Consider the following 13,288-nt stretch of genomic DNA (forward strand, 5'->3'; position numbering starts at 1 on the left):
TTTGGTTTCTACCATCCTAGTTCTTGACACTGAAGATGAATATTTTAAGTATACTTGCATGGTGGATTGGATCAGCATTTGTCTGTCACGGATTATAGACCTTTGAGAAAAGCTCTAAAGTACTGGCACAAAGCCAGTACAGCCTATTCAGAAGTTTCATATAGATTTCTGTAATAGCACCAGCTTGATGAAAAGCATTAACATCCCTGATCTTATTTCCATAATACTGCAAAGTATAAAAAGTGGCATGTTTTTTCAAAATTCCTTAATGTTCTGTCATGTGATTAATAACCAAACTGATACATTTCATAATAATCATTGTTCTTTAAATATCTCTAAATCTAGGCAGTCCATGGAAATTAAACCCAGAGGCATCTTCAGGGTAGTGAATTTTGGAGGAAGGAAGCTTTGCAAAAATATAATCTAGCGCACACAGCTCTGTGGAAGTAAGCTTATTAGCTGATTATGGTATTTAAGATCAACCTGTGATGTGAAACCTCTTGAATTTTACATGGAATAATGAGGTAAACTTTTAATGAGTGGGGCAGTCAGTAGTATCTGTATTTCATATTTTATTCTGATACAAAAACTCTAGGACATTATTATTACATTACAAATGTTTGCTGCATGAACAGGCTCTATTGAAACTTGCGTGTTTGCATAACTTTTAGTCTTTTTTTGTGTTAAATAATGCAAGTCTCACTTTGTGGTCTGTTAACCAAATGATGGAGAATATTTCTTCTGGATTGCTGGTATATTGTTTTCTGTATGCTTTTCAAGATGTAATCAAAATCATTGTATAGATTTAATTCTTATATGCTTCAAATGCATAAACTATACCAGACAGTTCAACAGATGCATACTTTCTAAGCTTTTTGAGGGGTAATCATTATAACTGTGTCATATTGCTCACACTTTTGTATGAATCCAAAGTGTGATTTTGATTATTTCCGTGTCAAAATTTGCAAACATAAGATCCAGCATTTGTTCTTATAGAACATAATTTTTAAAAGCCCTTATGTTAAAAAGGAAGCAATCAAGGTTTTGTTTGTTTTTTGTAAGGGTGAAGGGGGAAGAGAAAACGTATAATCCATTGAAATCAACTCTTACTGGCTTTGCTGAATAAGGTATCTAAAATCAGTTACAGAAAAATGAGAGTAATTTTAAATTATGTGCTGATTTTAGGGCTGTTTCTTCAAAAGAATTTAAATTGTGCAGATGGGATTAGCTTTTCAGAACATTAGGGCTCAGGAAGGTACTTAAACGAAGTGGTCAGTCTTTCCAGAATGCTCAGCACTTATCAAATCCTGTTAGTTTCTATTCTGAGAAAAGAAAATCAAATATTTTTGAATAACCTGAATAGTATATTAAAATACACTAAATATGCTATAAAATATATATATATATATTTAAATTAAAATTAGAAACAGTGCTTTAGAACAGTTAACAGGAAGGAAAACATGTAAAAGAGCAAGTCTACTGATGTTTTACTGGAGTGCACGATCTTCTGAAGTAGATGTGAACAATTCGCCTGTTGAACTTAAAAATTGCTCCAACATTTTGAAAGTTTACTACTTACAGCACAGTTATCTTTGCTTACCTGTGCTGATGTGATAAATCAGAAAACACAGTTGTTTAAAACAACAGTGAAATAACTAAGGGAATTGTTTTGAAACAAAAAAATTATAGTTTTGACAGAAGAATTCAACAAAATCAATTTAATTGAAAGTAGAGCTAGACTGAATGCAGATATGGTCTCTTTTGTCATTAACATTTTCATAACATACAAATGAACAGATACCTCTGAATAGCTGGCTGATCTCTGACTGGTTAGATCTGATGCAGTGTCTGACAGTCAGGAGACAGTATAGTCACAATTCTGCTGGCTCCGAAGGACTCCTGAAACAGGTTCTTAATTGTTTAGAGAGGTGGGAGAGAGCAGAGAGGAAGAAAGGTGTTTGCTGAGTGGTGTAAAGAAACCTTCTCACTAGTAGAGCATGTGATGTTTGCAGTAGTCTTCATACACTAAGAATTATTAGTGGAAACTTGGTCAGTTACCACATGAAATGTGGAGTGACCAAGAGGGGACCATTAGGTTATCTTATATGTCTTAAATATATTAATTTATTGTCTAAAATGGAGGCATTCTTTGAACTTCACAGCTATCAGAGTGCTCCCTAGGAAACTTTAACTTCTTTCCTTCCATTCTAAATTCAGTTCTTTGCACTTTTTAGCTCTCTCATTCTTTGAAAGTGTCTGTACCCTTGAGATGTATCTGATAACTGTTTTTAGAGTTTTTTATTTGTTTTTTTTTTCCTCCAAACTAGATTATACATTGGTGATATCAATATAGAGTCTCCTGAGTCAGAAACTAAGCTAGACTAAAATATTGCTGTGAAATTAAAAAAATGTGCTTTTTGGCATAAAGCCACTGAGCAGCCTTTTTGGTGACATGCTCTTGGATTGCAGCTAGGGGACATTCACAAACAGGTTTAGTGGTTAACATGAGAATAAATCAAAGATGAGGAAACTGCACTTAAATACTTGACACACAGATCTGGTTGTACAACATTGAAAAGGAAATACAATTTATTTCCTTAAGACCCTGACCTGTTCTGGGAAGATTCTTCTGAACTGATATATGGTTTTTGTGCATTAGTATATTGAAATAAATATAATCTCGTTTTTGTTAGGCTCAACTTCTATGAATATTATACCAGCTTCTCTCTCTTATCTGCACAAGTCGAAGAATCTCTGCTAAAGTCAGTATCATATTAGTGCGAAGCCGGTGCAAGAAGAGAATCTAGTTTTAACTTAGTCTAATAAAAATTAATCCAATCTTTGGTCTTTAATGATTGTGTGGCATATTCTGCATTGCAGTTTTTCTAGGAAAGTTAGGAGAATGGGTTTTTCTCCTAACTCCCTTCTTCATTTACTTTAAAAATTAGGAAAGAACTTACGCTTTGTTGTTTATCTTCTTTACAGAGTATCTGACACTGAAACAGAAAAGGAATCTTCAGCTAGCTTCTATAAATCCTTATCTTGTGGCTTGCTTTTGCTGTGGGATGAAGGCTTGTGTGGCTGCCACTGTTACATGGAAGCTGCATGTTCTCATTTAAACCATAGAGTAATTAAATCAGGATGTGTGCAGGGAATCTTTTTTTTTTTTTTTTTTTTTTTTAAAAAAAAAAAAACCCTCACTGTATTTTTCTGCTTCTTGCCTGTGGTATGCCATAGGTTAGCATATGTTTCTCTCTCCCTCTCTCTCTCTCCCTCACTCTCTTTGTTTCTTTTCTTTTTTTCTCTCTCTTTTTTTTTTTTCCCCTCCCCAACTCTGACTTGGCTTTGTATATGAGAATAACTACCATAACAAATTTTCTTTTAAATTGCAAATTCTATTTTCTTATTCCTGTCAGCTTGGTCAGTCTTGTGTGGTGGTGGATTTTTAAGGTTTGATTACTTAGTTTCTCTTATAATGTCTCTGAAGTTATTGAACAGTCTTGGAGTTTGAAAGAGATCCATTTGGAACTAACTTAAAGAGCTCTGTAAGAAAGAGATTCTTTTCAACTAAATTGTATTCAACAGTACCTCTTTATAGGTCACAGCTCCATTTCTAATTAATAGTTTAGATTTGTTCTTATATGTCTAATAGCATGAAAAGTTCTGGTCTATTTTCCCTAGCTTTTCATTTAGCTCAATATTTTTGCATTTTTTTGTTTGTTCTTTGCTGGGGGGTTAAATGCACATTCAGTTGAATATAACTGATCCAAGTGGCTGATACTGTTGTATTAGACCTCAAAAATGCTTATAAATCATATGCGACTTCAAAAAATAATATAAAAAAATCTTGTCTTAGTCACCTTTTCCCTCAATGTGGAATCACCCTGCTCAAATTTAAAAATAGATATTATACTTGACTCTTCTCTGTTTTTTAAGGGAGGCTTAAGTTTCTTGAGAGAGATTGCAAACTGTCCTGCTAATCTTCATTTAAAGCACAAGTTCTTAAGCTTGCAGAATTTTTCAAACTTGAGCATGCTTAAGTGTAGTGACCACGTCTAGCCTTTCCTAAATTATATTTCTAGTTCGGAGAAGTTACTTTTTAATTTGCTTTTAATAAAAATCTGAAACTTAATGCATAGAATATGAACTGAAAGGGAAAATTAGTTTATTCACTTTTTCCTCTAGCACCTAATTCTTTTTTGTTTCCTTATCTATCTTTTCCAAAATGCACCATGAGCAATTCACTGTTTAATGTAATACCTTTTGCACTTTGCTATTTTTATAGTCATTTGCACCTAACCAAAATCATTCCCTTATGTAATCCTGAAATGAATTCTATAATATTTTAGCCATTGTTGCTTCACTAGGCTTTTTTAATACACTAGTTCTTTTTGTAATACATTCCTAAACTACAAACTTGTTTAGAAACATGTCTAGTCCCTACAACAAGTCTTAAAATTGAATAGGGTGAAATCTTCTCACCATCTGCATGAATCTCATCTCGCTCTTTATGAGATCAGTGAAGAGACAGACTCTTCAGCACGTCTTTGCTAATGGGAAGGAAGTTTTTCTATTTCACTCCCTGTTGCTGAAAACAAGAGCTTGTGAACTGCCTTGCCACTACGTGGAAATGTTTAGCAGCATTGCATCTTAGTGTAGCACGTATTACTTCCATGGAGCACCCCGTGAGCCATGGTTACAAAGGAAGGAGGTGCTGGTCCCTGCCCGAGCAGGGTCGGTTAGGCTGCCCAGCCTGACTCGCAGGAAGGAGCACGACAGGGCTTGCCCTGACCAGCAGCCTGACTTTCTCCCGGCAGCTTTCCCTTGGGGATTACAAGACTGGCAGTGGTAGTATCAGTGCATCAGCAGCAATTTCTTAGAGTTTATAAATGTGATATCAAAATTGGGCTCAGTAAGGTGTTTCCAAAATACAGTTTTGGGACTGCAGTTTTTATATAATAAATTTCACTGTGAAAACTGGTCAGAGAATACTCTATTGCATTGTCCTCAGTCTACAGATTAAAATGCATGAACACATTTTTGTAATTTATGTGGTGGTGCATGATTATAAAGACTATGGCTCAAAAATTCCTATTCTGGTTTAGCACAAATTTCGTAAAGTTGTCTTTGGCCTGCTTCTAGAGCGCCATGCGACCTATTGTGGGTGCTGTACAACAATAGCACTAGGAAATAGTTGCCTTGTGTAAAATGGAACAATATTAACTTGTTATTGCAAGATACATGTTTATGATTTGAAATGACATGGTAAGGGTCATCATCATGTGTTGTGATGCTCTTTACAAAGCTTTTAGGGAAGGACATCCATGTTCTCTTTTATCAGGCTATGAATGTATGAGGGGAAGTATTAAAAGGTACAATATATTTCTACAGAATATAAGAAATGTGCAATAAATTGTAACCAAAGGCTCTGAATGTATTTTCTGCGTAAATAGACTGAATGTATTTTGAATGTAGCTATTACATTTGTGTCTAAATCTGCTGTGGTTTTGAGTTCCCAAAGAGAAATATGTCATATTTTGTCAATTTACAAGCTGGTTTCTGAATTTTCTGATTTTTATAGAAGCATTAATATTTTACCTGGAAGTACTGTAATATTTTAGAACATAGTGTAGTAGTAAAGTGATAAAAATCCAACTTTCTTATTGTGAAATACGTAGTCTGATGTACACTGAAGTAAGTTTATTTTTAAAACTGTTGCTAAAGTTATCACTTGATATTTCAGCTGCCTCTGGATGTAAATAATTTGTTTAGATGTTGTGTTTTGTATGCATATGTTAAATACCAATATACTTTCAGAAAAAAGTGGCAATTTTAATAAATTAAGCACTCTCTGCCATTGTGTTCCTGTGAAGTTAAAGCTGTTCATTTTGTGAGGGAGAAAAAATATATGAGACAAAAGGCTATTTCAGATACCCTTTAAATAGTGGAGGTTTCAAACACATTTTAAAAATATGGACTTTTGCACAAAACTGGCAGCTGGGTAAAGGGGAACAACCTTGGCTCCCTGCTGAGAGTCACTGAGCAGACTGGTGCTGAGCCACCGCAAGGAGTTTGCTGAGTAGCTGGTGCTCTGCTCTTCAGGAGATGTCTTTGCGATGTCAAGGACCCAGGATGAGAAGAGGCTCATAGCTGGGCAGCTCGTGTCAGACTGGACCGTGGCATGCTCTGCCTGATAAACCTCTTCAGCAGCCAGTGCATGGCATGTCTCAGGTGGTGGCTCTTGTTGCTGCCTGCTTCCCAGGCACTCACCCCAGCTGCTCTTTAGTCCACGTGTCAGGCACATGTCAGAGGAGGCAGAGAGAGACCTGCAGGGAGTTTGCTGGGCTCTGCACCTCCAGCAGTTCACTTTGTTGCATCCTGCAGGTTTGCTAGGGGAGGGGGAGAATCCCACTAAGCACTGGGATCTCAAGAACTGTATTTGTTCCTAAAGCAGAGCTCTGAAGTCTGCAGAGGATGGAAAAGCACAAATTCCTGATGGCCGCCATTTCCTCAGCTTCTTGAAAATAGGGAATAAGCCGTGTCCTGAAGGGCTCCTGATCCGCAGCTGGTGTCACGTGCTTTTTGGATTCCAGCACTTGTAGGGCAGAGTGCAGTGGAGGATGAGTAAGTTCTGCTTTGCCATTCTTCCTCTTGTCCACGTTTACTAGGATGCTGGTATGCAGTGAATATGCATCTAGTGCAGGTCTTCAGCAAAACAAACGCGATCTGTGGCCTGTTTGTGAGTGTAGGCTGCCATGCACTGGCCAGTGCTGTACCTAGTGGGTTTTGATTGCTTTGGGGTTAGAGCTAGATAGAAAGTTTTCTAAGGAAAGAAAACAAAATGCTGCCCTTCAAGTAGAGTGTAAAACTCTTACTTCCTTGGATATCCCTTTTGTCAACACATGCGACAGATGAAAGGAGCAGCTTAGCTCCTGTTGTGATGCATGCTTTGGTATGTGAGGTGCTGCATGTGCTCTGATGAACCTAAGTTTCAGTACTGGGCTCAGTGGTTGGCACATTAGCAAAGTACCAAATACTTTAATGTGGGGAGAGGTGTTCAAGAGAAACTACTGAGTGGGAAGATTTAAATCATGTGGCTAAATTTTGGGTAGAAAAGAGAAAGGGCTAATTCTTCATTTTTTTATGTTAAGGTAAATCAACTCCATGGAAATCCCCAGAGCATCATCAGTGTAAAGCTGGTATCGAAGAGAAAAGAAGCTGGCTCCAGAAGTGCCTGAAGCTACAGGCTCATGTCCTGCCAAAAATGACTCATTTCTCGCTCCTTCTGCCTGGATAATGTGGTTGTTAGGCAGCAACTCTGTAGGTATCTTGGTTTTAAAAAGATGGAAGCTTCAGAAGTGGGTACTTTTGCATGAACACTACTCCCAAGGAAGTTTTTCATTATTTTCTGTATATTTGGGAGTTGGGTTAAAAGTGAACTTAAAGCCTTGTTGAGATAGGAATGACTGCATTTTTTGTAAGGATGTGACTCCTCTCAGGTCCGTGACTGGTGTTTCCTGTCCCTGTTTGTCATGTAGTGACCTGAATTCATAGTAGTTACAGACTAGAAATTGCTGTAACTTCGCATGCAATGCACAAAGGCTCTATAGTGGAAGATGTTTATAAGGTTAAAAGATTTTGGTGATTTTTTTAAGAGGCTGAAAAGCAGTGTATAAACTTGCTAAGTAGTATAGACAGCTTGTATGTGCAAAAGGGAAGTGCATATGTGTAAGTGATCTACCAAACATCCAACCACTCATTGCACACACAGTTAATTTATGCAGCTATGGGAATGGCACAATCCCTTTGGCAAATAACTATGGTTTTCAGAAACTTGGCACATATTATTTTCACTTCTTTTAAATGTTCTATTAATTCTCTTCTGGGCCTAATGGACTGTGGGATTTCAGGGAGTATGTGAGCTCAGGGGAGCTTAGGAAATGTGTGGATAGTCCATAAAGAAAATAAAAAGGAGGAAAAAAATAGCAAAAAAGGAAAAGCCATCCCCAGTCAACTGGATGTAGTTTTATTATACTGGAGAAGCAGGATCCCTTCCTCTTATTATGTGTTTGATTACCTTTTCATTGACTTATAGCAGTTTCATTGGACTTGTCGTCTTCATCTGTGCATTCTCTGTCTGCAGCAATATAGATCATAGATCACTAGTTTATGAATCTGCTTCACAGCTTGAGGCCTGATCTTCCTCTGGAGAGTGGAAGCAAGGAACTATATTTTGAGGGTCTGTCACTTTAATATTAACGAGTAGATTTAGATCCTGCTGTCATTAATACCAGTTATGAATATAGAATCTGGCATATGAGTAGAACCAGGCTCAAAGTAAAAGAAACTGAAAGAAGCTCAGATTTTTGCTTGAAATGTCTTTGTGAAGTTTTTCATTTCAAACGACTGTCCAAAGCATTGCAGTGGACTTTTGTGTATGTTTATAATACACATGTAGGTTTATAGTAATTTAATAGCCCGTATTCCAGATCTGGTATGTCATGTCCATCAAATGCATTCTTATCCCTTATTGAAGTATCTAAGGGAAAGGATAGAATGTGTTCTGCACTCTGAAAGCAGTGGCAATCAAATCATTGAAAAATTTACTTCAAACTGCTCCATGCTGGGAGTGTTTGATATAACTCCAGATGCCTCCAGAAGTAGAGGAATATTCTACTAAGACACATCCTTGTTTTATAGGACTGCCATAATAGCCATAGCTCATTCTTCTGTTTTTAGAAATTTATTTCTAGTGAAATAAGAAACAAATCATATTGAGGCTGGAAATTGTATTGATATTTCAGGCCCTCTTGTGGATGAATGAGCCCCTGCAACAAGATGTATAACACACAGAAAAAGGCCAGTAAAACAGCTCTGTACAGATTTTGTGATAGTGATGACATCTAGAACAGCAGCGGATTTTATATTTAGCATGATTTAAACAATTTGCTTATTTGTTCTCATCCAGGATGAAATATAATAGCTAGCAAACTGCATTTACAAAACTGTGCTCTAAGAGGTTTTCGGTCAAATTGATGACTACCTGCTAGCAAGTGCAATAGACCCATTACAGCAGGCCTGGTAGTCCCTTGTACTATGTGAGAATTATCTCCTGACATCCAGTCATGGGTAACAATTCTGTGTCAAGGTAATGTGGTCAAATTTTCCATTTCCAGATTTCTTTGTAGACAAGAGCCCTTTTTAAGCACCTGGTAACTATTTGAGATTACCAAATATAAACTTTACTTGTAAAGCAAAGCTTTCCTTTTGTCTAGGAGGCAAAATACAGGAAAATAAAAGAAAATCAATGCCCATAAACAAAGAAATATTTAAAGTTTTAAAATTATATTGAAGAGTAAATAAGACAGATCAAAATTATCTTTTATTGAAACGAATACAAATGGAATGCTTACAACACAGCAACACTGAAGCTATGAGGATCTTTTGTTATGCACAGGTAATTATTTGCTTGTGTTTACCTATATCTGAATGCCCTTTACCTGCTCATGAGAGATGTAAGAGCTACAAGCTATGTGCTACAAATCTATGCTAATAATAGGTAGCAGAAATCTCCATTAACGTGATAGTTCTGCTGTGAACCAAATAGACCTACATTTTACCACTGATACCACAAATCTCTCTCAAACACTTGCACTAATGGCGTGTAGTATAGCCACTATCATGCTATGATGTGTCCAGAGATTTTTCACAATGTTGAGATAGAATCAGATGACTGCAAGCAATCAAATCAGGGTCTGTCAGGAAGCTGCTACAAGTTACTCTTCCGTGGTTGGAACTAATGGCAAAAGCTAACTGTTTTACTCTACAATTTATCATGAACATACACAGAAGTTACTGCAGCCCAGCAAGGTCAATAGACATTGCAAGGTCAGTCTCTTGGATCTACACAATCACATACTCAATTTATGGTTTATTTTGCTGTCCTTAGCTGTATGTGTTTTACTTCATAATTCCAGTGAAGAGAACTGATGAATTATGATGTAGACTACTGAGATTTTGTTCTTTCCAGATATAACACAGATCCAGATTTTTCTCTAGTATGGCTTGACATAGCTCCTGCAGCCCTCACTGGAAGGACACCAACTCGTGTATGAGGCTGTACACAGAAGGTTTATCTTTGATATATGTGTGTGTGCATATATATATATATGTATATATACACATAAAATCTCTATGCATGCATTCGTACATGCACACACGTGCATATATATGTGTATATACACACACATTTAAACATACTATATGGAACCATACAAATCTTTATACTATATTTATAAATTGAGGATTTTTTATATTCTGCTTTCCTCTAGCTAGTTTATATCCTAAAGTCTAGTTATTTTCCTTATACTAAATACATAACAGTATATTTATGTTTGGTTAAAAATGAATTGTACAGATATTTCACGTATTTCTGGATTTCTGCTCATGCATTTGAAGCTGCATTCATTTGGATTTGTTTTGAAGTACATTTCTGGTTTCATTGCTGAGTTAAATGAGAGGTACGGGAAATTTACTGACTTTATGAAAGAGGCACCAAGATTATTGTTCAGGATTGTTAGCTTATACTTTTGCAGGTATTTGAAACCCTAATAGGAAATTATGTAAACTAAGGTTATATAGAGGTTAGCATCTAACATTTTCAGTATACTTTCAGCTCTCAGCAATAGTATTGTTATTCAAGAGTTGAGAGCATTCCGCCTTACATCTCATCTTCAGCATACTGAAAAAAATCACGTTTTGATTTGGAAAGCAGAGAAAAGCACATGACATAAATTAGCAGCTATGCTGTGAGGAATACTGTGTGATACTCATTTAGGTACTCAAACCATTACTGTGATTCGTTACATGGTTTATCAGCTATGTGTCAAGTGGAAAAATTGGTGGTACAGAAGACTAGCTAGTGAGACAGAATAGCTTTTTGTGGTATTTCTGTATTTTGAAGTGTGCCAAAAAAAAAGTCTTTTTCTCAAAATTGCAGAGAGAGTACTTGCTTGGTATTACGCAGTAGGTTTCATCACTTAGTTGAGGAGGGTTTATGTCCTCCCATAAAACTAGTCCGTCTCACAGTATATGAAGTTACTCAGATTAGACCAACTCAGTTGGAACATTGTTATGTTGCCTTTTCAGCAAGATCACTTAAGTGAACTGAAATTTGGTTTCATTATACGCATACAAATCCTTCCTAAGACTCTAACGGTTCATCTAATTATTTTAGTGTAACGTCAGTCCCTTAATGTCATAGTAGTTCTTAGCCTCCTTTCCAAACAGCTAGAAATTTGTCTCAGTAAATTAGGCTAAAGATGATGTATAGGAGAATGGATGGCGCAGAGCCTGAATGTGTGCAAGGTAACACAGGAACTGAATGTGAATGAGGAAGCCAGCCCAGACCTATGGAGATATTGACACGGAGAATGTAAGAAGTTTAATTTGTCAGATAATGTTGCAATAGAGCAGTAGCTACTCATCATGAATGAATTATCCCAAAAGTTTCTCAGATCTCAGGGTTGTAGTTTGCTCGGATTATATTATGCTCTGAATCCAAGGTTGACTATAAAAATCATAGCTGTTCCTACAGCTGTCTGGATGAGAAGAACCAGCAGCACAAGTAGTGCCCCTAGTGTTTAGTTATAGTTTATCTGTAGTTCCTGGAAAGTACTTTGATGTACAGTAGAGAGTCCCTCAGCAGACACCAGTGCTAGCAATAATTTTAGGAATTGGGTTATCTGTGAAGAGAGCTGGATGGGAGAGACAAAAACTCTTGGCACAGGAGAGCTCTGGGGCTGGAGCGGACAGGGGAGAAATTTCAAAGGTTGCAGGGTGATTTGAAGAGGCAGGTACCTCAGCAGAAGGCTACAGGGCCAAGCCTGAAAAACATAGGGAAGTGGAGTGAGTGAGTAGAAGGAGATTAGAGAGTTGGATGAAGTGGAAGAGAAGTATTCCCCCAAAACCCAGAGCTCCTAGACAAAGATCTATAAAGGGTTAGATCTATATGAAAGAGAGAAGTAGCTGCCCTCTGGGGTATGAGGTAACTGCAGAAAAGAAGGATTTTCTAGTTTCCCTCCACAGAAACTGCTATGAAAAAGGAAGACTCTGCCAATATATTTTCTTTGCTATTCCTCCTTCCATCAGGACTTTCCAGGCAGATGTTTGTCAGCAAGGAAGAACCAGTGTGGTATGTGACGTTCCAGGATGCATGGTTATTTTGGGCACATTGAAAGGAATCGGAGGGATGAAAGGACAGCACTTTTTTTAGTTGCTTGTGTCGAATCACTAGTCTGCCAACAGTAACAGCATGGAAGAGAACTTTAAAATACGAGATAAACATTAACTAGTAACGATGGTTGGCCTGTATATGTAGCTTCATATACTTTACTTAGGAATTTAGCACTGTGATAGACTTATTCAAAGAGCTACTGAGGAACCTCTGCAGGTGTGGTGTGGCCTGTCCAAAAGGGTATGCTAAATCATGCTCTAGCTTTGTCTCTGCAGCAGTGGATTAGGGGAGCTGCAAATAATTTTGTTACAGCGCTTCCCCAAGGACTCTCATCTGCTGTCTGAGAGGAAGAGAGGCTGCTCATAGCTCCAATTCTGGCAGCAGAAACCAGTGTCTTCACTACAGGTGAGAAAGCTTAAGCAGAACATCTTTTGTGATTTTCCCTGAGGTCAGAGAGTAAATGGATGATGTAGGAAGCAGGCAGCAAGTTCTGACTCATGCTCTCCTTGTTCCTTTGGCTTCATGTAATGTAATCTGGAGTTAGGGCATCAGGCTGGCAATCAGTCTATGAGAGAGAAGCTCGTATGTTGGAAAGAGCTGACACCTGGAGTGGCAATACGCTGCTTATGCTTGTTAGAGAAGTCATGGCTTGGGCACAGGACCGCTCTGCAAAGCCTGTGCACGGTGGGTCAGCAGAGAGGTTCTGGTCACCCGCGTCAGCATTTGCATTGTCCTGCTCTTATTCTGGTGACACTGAGTGGCACAGGAAGGACTCACAGCACTGAAACAGCACTAATGATCTTCAGGCCTGCATGGTACCCCTGTTAGAAAGTATTAGAACTCGGTTGCTAGAACAACTTGGCCTAATTTATGCCTATTTGTTCTGATGGAAGATTTTGTTTGTTTCTTTTCTCAGCTTGTTTGGAGATGAGTCACTTGGTTTCAAAAACGTAAAAGAAGATTACTTGAGGAACTGAAATACACTTTGTTTATTTTCAAAGGCACTTAGCAAAATGATGGTGAGCAGGAAAGGAGAAAGAGGCTTTGAGTCAC

Source organism: Rhea pennata, chromosome 6, assembly GCF_028389875.1.
Source record: "Rhea pennata isolate bPtePen1 chromosome 6, bPtePen1.pri, whole genome shotgun sequence".
NCBI classification, from domain to species: Eukaryota; Metazoa; Chordata; class Aves; order Rheiformes; family Rheidae; genus Rhea; species Rhea pennata.